This window comes from Panthera onca, chromosome D3 (assembly GCF_046562875.1).
Source record: "Panthera onca isolate mPanOnc1 chromosome D3, mPanOnc1 haplotype 2, whole genome shotgun sequence".
In the NCBI taxonomy this organism is placed as follows: Eukaryota; Metazoa; Chordata; class Mammalia; order Carnivora; family Felidae; genus Panthera; species Panthera onca.
Genome location: NC_138350.1, coordinates 15,801,235 through 15,815,748, shown reverse-complemented (window position 1 = coordinate 15,815,748; position 14,514 = coordinate 15,801,235).

The window sequence follows — 14,514 nt, the reverse complement described above, 5'->3', positions numbered from 1 at the left end:
CTCTCTCTCTCTCAAAAACAAATAAACATTTTTAAAATAATAAATGTTTTAAAATTTCTTTTAATGTTTATTCATTTTTTTTTTTTTTTGAGAGCCAGAGCGCGAGTGGGGGAGGGGCAGAGAGAGAGGGAGACACAGAATCCGAAGCAGGCTCCAGGCTCCGAGCTGTCAGCACAGAGCCCGACGTGGGGCTCGAACTCAAGGACCTCGAGATCATGACCGGAGCTGAAGTCGGACGCTTAACCGACTGAGCCACCCAGGTGCCCCAAAATAATAAAATTTTTTAAAAGTATTATCTACACCCAACATGTGGCTTGAACTCAGGACCTCCTGAGATCAAGAGTTGCATGTTCTACCAACTGAGCCAACCAGACGCCCTAATATAACGTTATTTTTATTTAATTGGTAATTCCTACCTACCCCCTCACCCCCTTGCCAAAGAGCCAGGCTCCCCAGGCTATGGTGGCACCCAGGGTTTTGTTCCCATCTCAGGTGTTCGGCTCTGGATCCCCACCTGGTGGCAAAGCCCACGGTATGTCTACAACTGGGCACCCAGAGCTCATACATTCTGATTCTACACTCCTGGGGTCTATACACAGCACATGCCCGGGCAGTACCCGTGGGATGGAGTCCAGTACGATTTCTGAACCTGTTTCCTAGGATTTTCTGAAGATACCTTGTCAGTGAAATTAGATTGTAAACTCTGCGAAAGCAGGAGAACCCTGACCTTTTTACCCCCCTTGCCCCTGCCCGGTTCTGATATGGGCACATAGGGGCCCTTCAGGGTAGAACAAAGAGGTGAGGCCGAAAAACACCAGTGGAAGAGGGGGTGTGGGGGGGCCCTGCTCAGAGTGCCTTCGTCTGTTTCGATGTCATCCTCCTCATTGACAGAAGAGGGCGCTCTACTTCCACGCAGCAAAAATTGCCAAAAAAAAAAAAGAAAAAAAAAAATCTCCTATGAACTCCCCAGTCCCAGAGTAAAAGAGGTCCGGTTTCCAAGGCCCCGCCCGCATTGTTCCTGAATTGGACTCTGACAGAAATGACAGAGAATCTCTTCTCTGAACAAGACCTTGGGCCATTTTCTCGGGATCAAGCAAGTTGGAGAAGAAACTGCCTCACACAGCTGCCCGGGTGTCTCAGATGTGGCTTCTGCCCCCCTTAGGAGCAAAGCCGAAGCCCAGGGACACTTACTAGAATACAAAGACAGGAATCAGAGTAAGCAAATGAATACATTAGCCAGGACTTCGCTCGGCCGCCCCAGGGCAAGGCAAAGGTCCTGGCCGCAGAGTAAACTGTTGCAAAGCTCTTCTATGTACCAGCTGTGTGGCTGAACAAGTCCCAGAAGCAGGTCGAGCCTCAGTTTCCTTACCTGCAAAGTAGGCATGATGTGGGCCTCCCAGGGTGGGTGGGATAATTCAATAAGATAAATTCAGTGAACTAATCTATACGACAAGCAGGCGTTGACCTGTTGGTTTTCGTCCCAGCAAAAATAGCTAATATGTACCATGTGCCAAGCCTCACGTTTAGTGCTTTACTTTATCAGCTCCTTCAACCCTCACAATAACCCTGTGAAATAGGTTGTATTATTCTCCCCCTTTCACAGATGAGGAGACAGGCCCAGAGAGGTTAAGCAACTTGCCCAAGGTCTCCCAGCTAGAAGTGACAGCTGAAATTGGAGCCCAGGAAGCCTGGCTCTGAGCCCCAGGATGAAATGGCCTCAGGGTGACGAAACTACCGTGTCCGTCACGAACATTGGCCCTTGGCTGCTTTGGAGAAAAGTCGACCAATCAGCTGAGCAAGTCCAAAAAGCAGCTGAGGGGTGGGAAGCAGGTGCAGGCGAGAGTCCTCGCCCTACAAGTTTTCCCAGATTGGCCCCCATGCACCTGAATTCGGGGGACCAGGAAGTGCCGATGCCCTGGCATCGCTGATGGACAAAAGTCAATTAGTCACAGCCTCAATACAGGACATGGGCAATTCCAGAAAGCCGTAGCTTCTGGACTCCACCCACTGAAAATGGAGCCCCTGTGAGGAGAAGGGACATGAAGGAACTGCTCCATCAAACTCAAGCAGGTGTCCCCGGGGTCTGGCATTGGAGTCACATCCATTCACATGCCTCGGTGGGCCTCACGCTTCGCGAGTCATTGATGATCCAGGACAAATAAACCAAAAGCCAGTGATTCTGTTTCTGGGTGGATGGAGACAAAGGAGCCTAGGAACACTGGTTGTTTCAGGGGGGCGGGGAACCCAAGGACTGGAGGACAAGGTGGGATGAAGTCCTCTCTTTTGTGCTGTTTCATGTTTACGGCACCTTGGCAGGATCCAGCTGGCATTCTCAAATTAGATGATGAGACTTTCCGTAAAGGGGCTCTTTACCAAAGTGGGAGATGTAGAAAAACCCGAGGGATGGAGTATCTGGGTGGGGGCTGGGGCTGGGGCTGGTCGGCAACCTGGACACGTGAGGGGTGGGAATGGCCTTCAGTGCTTTGGAAAGGGCTGTCCTGAGAGGCCGGAACCAGGTGACTCCAAGCCAGGAGGTGGGAGGGCAGCAAATACCTCCACCTCCACTCCAGTGTGGTCTCCCCACCTGCCCCAGGGTCTCCCCACCTGCCCCAGGCAACCACCAGGGACAGGAAGACTCCCCGGGACACAGAGCAGAGTGGAGACTGGAGATCACCGCTGCAGGGCAGACCAGACCACCACACAATGGAGGTGACTATGATTTAAAAAAAATTTTTTTTAATGTTTATTTATTTTTGAGAGAGAGAGACAGAGCACGAGCTGGGTAGGAGCAGAGAGAGAGGGAGACACAGAATCGGAAGCAGGCTCCAGGCTCTGAGCTGTCAGCACAGAGCCCGACGCGGGGCTCAAAGTCACAAGCCGTGAGATCGTGACCTGAGCGGAAGCTGGATGCTTAACTGACTGAGCCACCCAGGTGCCCCGAGGTGACTGTGATTTTGATGATGTAAGAAAAATATATTTGGTCCTCATCCCTGGATTCTGGCACAGAGCCCCTAAATCCTTGTAAAACGGAGTGATGGGGTGATAGGAATATCTTCTGTTACAATCTTTGACCTTAGTCCTGGGTTCCAGACTTCAGACCTTCCAAGATCTTTGGAATCTCCAGAGTGATAAAACTGTCTTTTTGTATGTTAAGGAGATGACTGATGGCTGGGGGGGAGCGGGGGTGGGGGGAGAGGAGGGGGAGGAGGGGCACTATGGGGGCTCATCACCAGAAAGACCAACTCAGGATTAGAGGATTGGAAATTTCAGCCCCACCTTCCTCACCCCCACCCCTGACCTCTGAGGAGGGACGAGGGGCTGCCCACTGAGCTAATCCTCAAAGGCCAATGATTCAACCACCCATACCTACATAACGAAACCTCCATTAAAACCCTAAACGAGAGAGCGTTGGGAGAGCTTGGCGGGTTGGTGAACATATCCATGCACCACAAAGGTGGTGCCCCCCAACTCCATGGGGACAGAAGCTTCTGTACTTGGGACCATTTCAAATCCCGCCCTATGTCCCTCTTCCTCTGGCTGCTTACATGCATCGTTTATAATATCCTTTCCAATAAACCAGTGATAGTAAAATGTTTCCCTGAATCCTATGAGCTGTTACAACAGAATACTGAGCCTAAGGACAGGGTCCTGGGAGCTTCTGATTTGAGGCCAAGCCGGACAGAAGCGTGGGTACCCTGGGAACCCAGTACCTGTGACTGGCGTCCGAGGTGGGGGCAGTATCGCGGGACTAAGCCTTTAGTCTATGGGGTCTGCACCAACCCTGGGTAGTTAGCGTCAGAACCGAATTAAAGGCTGAGACTCCTAGAGTCTCACACAGTACATCTACCTACAGTTCACTGAACAAAATGCAGTCACGTGGCCACACCTAGATGTAAGAGAAGCAGGGATAGGCCTTTAGACAAGATCAGGATCCTGTTACTAAGGAAAAATGGAAACAAAGCATATTGGATGCGTAACTAGCTACAAATGATAACAATAACACCTCCATTTATTCCGCGCTTACTATGTGCCAGACGCAGTGCACCAGTGTGGCCTGGTCAAACCAGATTGACCTCTGCCCCTTCCGTAGCCAGGGAAACACACACACACACACACACACACACACACACACACACGCACAAAGACAGAGGAGCCATTTGGGCATGGCCCCTTAACTGTGAGCAGCTGATGTGAGAAGTCTTTGTAATGTGACCCCAAGCAGGGAGGGGGAATGTTCCCTTAGCATAATAAGGTCAGGGTTACCGGTTCTCCTGAAATGGAATCAAAATGCTGTGACTTGGGGAAATATTAATTTCCAAGCAGAAGACTGGGGGGAATGTTTTCAGAAGGAAATTAATCTCTGTGGTTTGAGATAGGTTTGATTGTAAATACACTGAGAGAAGACTGGCCGCCCCTCTCTGGCATGGAAACCCCCGTCGCTCCAGCCGACCCCATCCTCCCCGCGCTCCTGCCCCCAGAGGAGTCAACAGATGGTGAGACCAAAGTCCCTCTGTTCCCCTCTGCGAGTCAGCAGAAACTCCGAGAAGAAAGGCTTTTGATAGTCAGCAGACTCCCAGAACTGCGCACTTAGCAATTTACAAAAAGGGGCTTCGGTGGGGACTCTGACACCTTTACAGAAATGGGTGATGGCCAGAGTGGCAGGAGGAGGGGAGGGCGGGAGCTGTGCAAAGGTAGGAGACAAGTAGGCGGGCGGGGAGGAAGGGAACATCACAGGGCTGCCATTTTGCACAACTCCAGGGTCACGCCCCCCACAGAGAAGAGAGGCCAGCGCCGGTTCTAAAGGCCCGTTGAAAGGAGATTACGGGGGACCCTCCAGGCAGGTTGGCGGGAGAAGGAGCTGGGAGAGACGATGGCTGACACAGAGCCCATCCTCTGGGGAGTGGAAGCTATCCCAAGATTTGGGGGGCCTGAGGATCGGCTATGGAGGCAAAACCCCAGGAGGCTTGATCCTGGGTAGGAGCGGCCGGTCTGAACCAAGACACCTGCAAAAGCTTGGCACAGGGTCTTGCCAGCCTTGGGGGGGGGGGTGGTTCCACAGGCTTGAACAGAGGGCATATTAGCGTAACCAGTGTAGACCAAAGGCCGGAAGGCCCCCCTCAACCAAAAATCCCGCAACCTTTGTACCAGACTGAAAAGAAGAAGCCGAGTTATGACCCAGCATGAAACGACGCCCTCTGAACACAGACAAGTCTTGGGTCAGGAATAATTGGAAAATTTCAGAAAAATAAAGTGTTGTTCCCTAGCATCTGTGGTGGAAATTCATACCTGCCCCAAATTGCAAGGAAAGGAGGTGTTATTTTAGGTGGACAGCCAGACCCTTCTGCAATGAGTTGGCAAAACTCAAGGAGAGGGACACAATCTTCCACAAGACCACCCTCATCTCACACCGGCTGCAAGTTTGGGGGTCCCCAGGCCACCCTCACTTTTGCCCTTTTTATATTTCAGGAACGAACGGGGAAATGGAAAAAAAAAAATGAAAAGGCCAAGGCTGATCAAAAGTGTAGTTCTGGAAACAAGGGAAGCAAAGTTAAAGCTATAAAGGATGATTTTTAGCCTGGATTAAAATTCTCCAGGGCGCCTGGGTGGCTCAGTCAAGTTAAGCATCTGGCTCTTGATTTCAGCTCGGGTCATGATCTCTTGATCGTGAGATCAAACCCCAAGTCTGGCTCCGTGTGGAGCGTGGAACCTGCTTGGGATTATAAATAAATTAAACAAACAAACCTCAAATCAAATCAATTCTCCATCTTCTCCCCAGAAAACTTATCCATCCACAGCCTTCCCTAGGGCAGCTAAGGACAACTCCATGGCATCATTAGGACCTCAGGTTCTCGCCATATTCCTTCTCAGCCGTCCATAGCACGAGCCTCCCTGATTGGCGATTCCCCTCATGGTGACAAAGTGGCTGCCACCACTCACTGAGGCATGTTGGCCTAGCGGGGGAAGAAGCAGAGGGAGGAGCTGCTTACACCGTTTTGGTTCGGCCAGCTCTGAATCGATTGATCGAGGGCGAAAGGAGAAAGAATTACCACAATTGACTTAGGCCAGTGGTTCACAAAATGCAGGTGAGGACCAGCGGCATCCGCCTCACCTGAGAACCTGTTAGAAATGCAAATCTTCCAGCCAACCCAGGGAGCCAGCGTTTCCTAAGCCCTGCAGGGGATTCTGAAGCAGGCTCAAACTGGAGAACCGCTGCCTTAAGGAAAGGTCTTCGCCACCATACTCAAGGTCCAGGCGTGTGGGTGGCTTCGGAGGAAGGTAGGTGAGGCGGCATGAGGTCAGGGAGAGGGAAAGAAAGCCCTCGTCACTGGGACTGCAAGTCACGCTGTGGGTAATAAGATGACAAGGACAGTATGGACTCAGGAGTCCCCATCTGCGGTAAAGATCAGTAAGACCGGAGTCTCTTCTGTTATGACCCCCAAAGGAAAGGGATCAACCCAATGGACAGAGCAAGCATCTACACGTGCATTAGGCCATTGGATCTCACAGCTGTCCTTTATTTGTTTATTTATAAATTAAAGAAAAAATTCTGGTTTTTTCTTAAAAAAAATTTTTTTTTAATTTTTAAAAATGTTTGTCATTTATTTTTGTGGGAGAGAGAGACAGAGCAGGAGCAGGGGAGAAGCAGAGAGAGAGAGGGAGACACAGAATCTGAAGCAGGCTCCAGGCTCCGAGCTGGCAAGCACAGAGTCTGATGCGGGACTCGAACCCACGAACCGCGAGATCATGCCCTGAGCCGAAGGAGAACGCTTAACAGACTGAGCCACCCAAGTGCCCCTCACAGCTGTCCTTTAAAAGAGATGTTATGAAATGCTCATTTTAGCCATGATGAAACTGAGGTTCAGGGAAGTCAAGGTTGCACAGCTATACACAGCCACCCACCTGGGTCCTACCCTCTATGCCACCCGAGATGGCCAGTCTCTCGTCCATGGGACCGGTCACGTACCACTGGCGGGGCAATGGGAACAGCTATCAACAAAGGGGAACATTTTGTGTAGAGAATTTTAACATAATGGGAAACCAGCTCAAAGTTAGTTTTTATCAAAGTACAGTAGCAGTTTTTTATTGCCAAAATGCAGCAGAAGTTCTCACCAATGCGAGTGATAAAATACTTTCCCCTCTGAGTTGGTTTAATTGTTCTGAAAACAATTGCTGCTGGGGCTTCCGGCTGGCTCAGTCAAGGTGGAGCCTGCGACCCTTGACCTCGGGGTTGTGAGCTCGAGATAAGTAATGCAGGGATTACTTAAAAATAAAATCTTTAAAGGGGCGCCTGGGTGGCTCGGTCGGTTGGTCATCCGACTTCAGCTCAGGCCATGATCTCACGGTCAGTGGGTTCGAGCCCCGCGTGGGGCTCTGGGCCGACGGCTCGGAGCCTGGAGCCCGCTTCGGATTGTGTCTCCCTCTCTCTCTGCCCCTCCCCCGCTCAAGCTCTGTCTCTGTCTCTCTCAAAAATAAATAAACATTAAAAAAAGGAATTTAAAAAATTAAAAAAAAATAAGTAAACATTAAAAAAATTTCTACATAAAATTTTTAAAAAATAAAATAAACAATTGCTTCAATTACTGCTGGGTTTTAATAATATAAACGATTATATAACAAGTGCACACTATAAATTAAAATAGAACACAAGTAGGGGCGCCTGGGTGGCTCAGTCCATTAAGCGCGACTTGGGCTCAGGTCATGATCTCGAGATTTGTGAGTTCGAGCCCCGCGTCGGGCTCTGTGCTGACAGCTCAGAGCCTGGAGCCTGCTTTGGATTCTGTCTCCTCTTCTTTCTGCCCTGTCTCTGTCTCTCAATAATACATTAACGTTAAAAAAACTTTTTAAAAATAGAACACAAGTAATATAAACGTAAAACTAGCACTTTGAAATAACTTACCTTTTTTTTTTTTTTTTTTTTAAATATCGTAGAGTACTCGTAGGGAAGTTAATTCGGAGAATTCCAGTTATACAGCTGGTGGCATGGCTGGTCTCAGCTATCTTGGTTTCAAGAGTAAGTTTGTAATAATATAAAGTCATTGGGTTAAAAAAAAAAAAAGCAGAATACAGTGACTATACAGACGAAGAAACAGAACTCAGCCTACCTCGAATTCGGTCATTTTACGTGGCCACTTGGAATTTTTGTTTCTAACATTTAACACCGCGAAGCACCGTGTGAACAGCAAGATGTAACACTCTTGGTGGTCAGTGCTGATTTTAGTTCACGTATGGTGTTTTCACTCAATTCAACAGTGTCTTTAAAATTGAAACGGATTCCTACTTCCTAACTGTTGACTATTTTAAAATGAAAGAATGAATCGAGAAATGATGATCTTTGTCGATTATCACACGATTAGTTGAAAACATTTTTATCATCTAGAGGAAGGGAGAGTTAAAAAAAATGATGTGTTCTGGGCCAAATACAGTCCCTCAAATGTCTGAAGACTATTTTCACACCACTGCTAGTTTTCTCTTCCTAGCGAAAAGGCCCTAATTTCCCTCGCCACCCCCCCCCCGCCCCCACCCCCACTTTTGTTACCTCTGGAGCGAGGTGGGAATCTTCTAAGATCATGGCATCCAAAACAGTGGCGTCTGTAGGAGAGGAGCAAACACAAACTTTTGAACTAGGTGGGTCTGGATTCAAATCCTGGATCTGGCTGTGTGACCTGGGGCAAGTCATTTTCTCTCCGAGCCTGTTTCTTCCTCCCTGCAATTTGGTTAAAGATCTTTATAATCCCTTGGGGTTTATATGAGGGTGAGATGAGCTAATTTATTATTACCTAGGTGTGATTATTCATACTCTTTCCCTCCTCATCTTTTTTCATTTATTTCTTTTTCGTCATCTCTATACCCAACGTGGGACTTGAACTCCCAACCCCGAGATCAAGAGTCACATGCTCCTCTGACTGAGCCACGCAGGTGCCCCGAGAAACTGTGTTTTAAAGAAGCCTTGCTCTGCATAGAAAAAGTGCTTACTGGGGCGCCTGGGTGGCTCAGTCGGTGAAGCGTCCGACTTCGGCTCAGGTCATGATCTCGCGGTTCGTGAGTTCAAGCCCCGCGTCGGGCTCTGTGCTGACAGCTCGGAGCCTGGAGCCTGTTTCCGATTCTGTGTCTCTCTCTCTCTCTCTGACCCTCCCCCGTTCATGCCCTGTCTCTCTCGGTCTCAAAAATAAATAAACGTTAAAAAAAAATTAAAAAAGAAAAAGAAAAAGTGCTTACTCCAAAATCGCACCTATTTGAATGGCTTCAATGAAAAAGACCGTAACAAGTGCTGGCAGGGACACGGAGCTTCTGGAGCCCTGGTGCACTGCTGTTAGAAACGTAAGGGGGTACAACCACTTTGGAAAGTAGCTTGTAGTTTCTTTAAAAGTTCAATACGGGGGCGCCTGGGTGGCTCAGTCGGTTGAGCGTCCGACTTCGGCTCAGGTCACGATCTCACAGTCCGTGAGTTCGAGCCCCGCGTCGGGCTCTGGGCTGATGGCTCAGAGCCTGGAGCCTGCTTCCGATTCTGTGTCTCCCTCTGTCTCTGCCCCTCCCCCGTTCATGCTCTGTCTCTCTCTGTCCCAAAAATAAATAAACGTTAAAAAAAAAATTTAAAAAAAAAGTTCAATACGTAACTACCCTCTCCTCCCACTCCACTTCTAGGTATTTACCCATGACAAATGAAAACACCTGCCCACATGTAAACGTGTGCCACAAATGTTCGTATAGCCAAAAATGAGAGGTGAACCAAGAGACCATCAACCAGTGGACAGATAAACTGTGTTCTCTCCATGCAATCGAGTATGACTCGCGAATGACTCGTTCAGGCACAACTACGTGAATGAACCTCAAAGTTATTATGCTGAGCGAGAGAAGTCAGGCAACACCGAGCACATACTGAACAATTTCGTTTATATATTTGTTTACTCCCGTGGGGTAAGCCCGATGAGAACACAGCTTCTCTTCCTTCCCGTAGTGGTCCTTTCCCCGGGGGCCAATCATGATTTGGAAGGAGAAAGACCTCAGGGAGCCCTCTGGTGGGCATTCTAAAAAAAAAAAAACAAAAAAAAAAAACAACCAAGAGTTGACACACACACAGCCTCTTAAGACTGTATTTTTGTTGTTAAATTCCTTTCTTTTATGTTTATTTATTTATTTTTGAGAGAGAGAGCAGGGGAGGGGCAGGGAGAAAAAGAGAGAATCTCAAGTAGGCTCCATACTGCCAGTATAGAACCCGATGTGGGGCTCAAACCCACTAACCCCGAAATCATGACCTGAGCCGAAACCGAGAGTCAGATGCTCGACCAGCGGGGCCACTCAGGCGCCCCAATAGGGTCCTTTTTTAAGGAGTTCATCTGTGTCTGAATATTCTGGGATGGTAATGCAGGTAGGTTCACTTTAAGGAAACCGTCGCATAAGAGCTCAAACTTGCAGAAAAGGATTTGTTTATTCATTCCACAAATATTTACAAACTGGGTGGCTTAAGCAACAGAAATGTTATTTCTCCCAGTTCTGGAGGCTGGAAGTCCAAGATCAAGGTGCCAGAAAGGTATGTTTCATTCTTTTTTTTTTTTTTTTTAGGATTTTATTTTTAAGCAATCTCTACACCCGGTGTGGGACTTGAACTCACGACCCCGAGATCAAGAGTCTCACACTCCACTGAGTCAGCCAGACGCTCCAAGGTAGGTTTCATTCTGAGGGCTCTTTTCCAGACTTGCAGGCGGCTACTTCCTCACCATGTGTTCACCTGTCCTTTTTGCAGGAGAGAATGAGCTCTCTGGTGTCTCTTAGAAGGACACTAATCCCATTGGATCAGAGCCCCATCCTTATGACCTCATTTGACCTTAATTACTTCTGTAAAGGCCTTATCTTCAAATACCATTCACTGCGGATTAGGGCTTCAACTTGTGAATCTGTGAATTTAAGTGAGGAGAGGCAAACATTCAGTCGTTAGCAGTTATCATCCCCATTTCACAGGTGAGGAAGATAAAGGACTGGGTACTTACAGTGGTAAATAAATGAACACTAATCCCACCCTCTTGAGCTTACGGCCTGGTGGGAGAGACCAATGTTAAATCAAAAAATTAGCTCGTCACCATGGAGAAAAAGCAGAGAGAGTCCATGAGGGTAGGGCCCGTGGAACCGCGTCTAGAATGGGGAGTCAGAGAGATTTTCCTGAGGAAGTGCTGGGTGGGCCTCTCCGTAGCGTGGAAAGGCTGTGTGGAACAAGGCACATTCTAGAAATTAAGGAAGTGTGGACAGGATGAAGAAAGCTACGAAGGGCGAGGAGGCTGGAGAAGTGAGCTGGGGCCAGACCCCACGAGCAGGGGGAGGGTTTAGATTGGCCCTTAAAGCAATGGGAAGCCACTGAAGGCTTTAAGAAGAAGAGAAACATCGTGGTATTTACAGTTTTGGTTTTTTTTTTAATGAGGGTAAGAGTTATTTATTTATTTATTTATTTTTAATGTTTATTTTTTATTTAAAAAATTTTTTAATGTTTATTTATTTTTGAGACAGAGGGAGACAGAACGCGAGTGGTGGGGGGCAGGGAGAGAGGGAGACACAGAATCTGAAACAGGCTCCAGGCTCTGAGCTGTCAGCACAAAGCCTGACGCGGGGCTTGAACCCACGAACCGTGAAATCATGACCTGAGCCAAAGTCGGACGCTCAGCCGACTGAGCCACCCAGGCGCCCCAATGTTTATTTTTGAGAGAAAGACAGAGACAGAGACAGAGCATGAATGGGGGACAGGCAGAGAGAGAGGGAGACACAGAATCTGAAGCAGGCTCCGGACTCTGAGCTGTCAGCACAGAGCCGGACACAGGGCTTGAACCCACGAACCACGAGACCGTGATGTGAGCCGAAGTCGGACGCTTCACCGACTGAGCCATCCAGGTGCCCCAGGATATAAATTTTGGGGGGGAGAGTCATCTAGGTGGGTTGAGGGTGGAGTGGCGGATGGGAGGACCTCTTCTCTAGGGCTCCTTTAAATGGACACCCTGACCTCCAGTTTACCATCCCCTCTCCCCCAACCCAGCATAAACATCTTGCCTCAGTTTACACAAAACTTATCTGGAGGGCACCAGTGTTTGAAAAGTCAGGGCAGAATCAATCACAAAGGAAAGGGAACGAGGAAAAGCCTGAGTACCTACTATGCGCTACTTCATTTAAGCTCATTCATTCATTCAGAGGAGCCCCCCCACCATGAGGCGTGGATCAGAAACAAAGCCAAGGGTTCACTGCACCCCCTTCCCTTCCTGGGCCCTGGCTAGACCACGTTTCCAAGCGCCCTTGCATCTAGGGAGGGCCGTGTGCCTTGTGCTGCCAGTAGAGCGTGGCTGGAAAGGATGTCCACTCCACCCTGCCTGGCCCGGAAACATCCCGCCCCACCTCTCATGTTCTCTCTCCCGGCCACATGCAAGGGAACAAAGGAGTTTAAGACGGTGGACCCTTATGATGGAAAGCAACCCCATCCCTGAGTCTATCACTTGGCAGAAGGCTTGTCTACCTAGCCAGGAACATCTGCATCAGACTTGGCACAAGAGAGAAATGAACCGTGGTTGGGTTAAGCCAGTGAGACTTCGTAGTTGTTTGTTTCAGCAGCGAGCCAATCTTGATTAACACAGGGCGTCTGCGGGTGTCCTCGTTTTATAGATGAGGAAACAGAGGTCCAGGGAAGTTAAGTAAATTAAGGCCACGCTGTTCAGAAAGAGTATAGCAAGAGTCCCCCCCACCCCCAGCCCGGTGACGGTTGTTCCCACTTTCCCTCCACCGTCAAAGTGATCCTTCGGTGAATATACTTACGGCTAAACCTTGGTGCATAATCCTCGATTTTCCTTTAGGATGCGTTCTTAGTGACGGAATTTCTAGGTCGAAGTGTTTGCGTACTTTTATGGGAGGGGGTGGCTGTGGAATATATATAGCCGAATAAGTCCCACACCGGTTCCTCTGCCTTATGCTGGCTCCTAAGTGGGTGGCTGATGATTGGGAGGGTCCTTGAGATTTCTCTGACTTCTGTGGCCTCCATGTAAGGCATCAAGAAAGCTGGAGTCCAGAGCTTCCGGCTGCGTGTGAACCTAATGAAATCAAGCAAGGAAGCAACCTGCTAGGTAAGCAAGCCAGCTGGCCAGGGGTTCTCGTACAAGTACCACGGATAGGTATTCCCCTTTCACGGACGTTTAGGTTGTTTCCCACCTCTTGGTATCATGAGCGCTGAAGCAAGGAACACCCTTCACCAAATATTGGTTAAGCTCCCCCAAGGTGCCCGGTGGATAATGAGGATAAGGTAGAAAATGACACAGATGTGGTTTGTGCCCTTGGAGAACTTAAGGTCAAGTGAGGAAGAGACAATTGACAGTCAACAAACCAGTGAAATATGCAGGGGCACAAAGGGAAGTGCATGACGCCTTGGGAGTACCGATGGGGTGCCCAGTCACAGGGTCAGTGCCAAAGGGGACTTGGGGAAGGGCATAGCCTTCCTCCCCATCATTTCTATCAGCAGAAGCCGGGAGGGGATGTATTTGATATTGACACGGACAATTTTTCAGTCTCACGTAAAATGTGATTATCTTAGGCTGAGTCTGAGGCAGGTGCCAGTGAAGGAGTGAGGGAAGCAGGATGGGGTGGGAGAGGGGCTAGAGAAAGTCTAGCCTTGGCCTGATTTACCACAGCTGGGGCAGAGGGCGAGGTGCCCTGGAGTCTAAACTACACCATAGATTTGTCCCACACTGAGGCATGACATCCAGTCTTTTGCGTCCCTGTATCAGTCGTTGCCTGCAGGCTGCTGGGGGGGGGGGGGGGAGCAGTAGGAGGTGCTGGAACCTCCTAGGTGAGGCAAGACCCCTTAGATGAAGGCAATTCTCTGGCAAAAGAAGCAGCAATGCTCCTAGTGTCTGGACAATGGATGCTGGGAAGAGGGACCCGAACAGAATACCAACAGCATCTTCTATAGCTGCCAAAATGCAGCCTCAAGGCAACCCCCCCAGCCTTGCCCTGCTGAACCCGATTGCCCCGCCTTCTAGTGGGAAGGTCACAGAAGGCTTGTCTGCAAATATGAGTGATTTTTCCCAGGGGACCTAAGGGATGATGAGGAGTTTGCAGACAGAAGAGAGGAAGGAGCAGGAAGAAGGCTCCCAACCAAAAGCCAGCACTTGCAGAAGCATGGAGGTGGGAAGGATCATAGCTCGTTTGAGGAACTGAGACCCAGCCAGGGAAGCAGAAGTACAGACACCCTCGGGTGACCGCGGGGCTGGAAGTGGGGTACAGATTGTGCCGGGTCTTCAACTTTATCCTCAGGGTAATGGGGAGCCACTGGAGGTTTACAACAAAGGAATGACATGACCTGACTTCCATGTTCAAAGGACCCCTCTGGCTGCTGTGAGAACAGACCCTTGGGGGCCAAGGGCAGGAGCTTGGACTCCAGCGTGGGTGTTAGTGGTCTGGTTCAGGCAAGAAGTAATGGTGTCCACACAAAAACTGTACACGTGTTCATCGTAGCCTTGTTCATAACGCCCCCAAACTGGAAGTAACACGAAT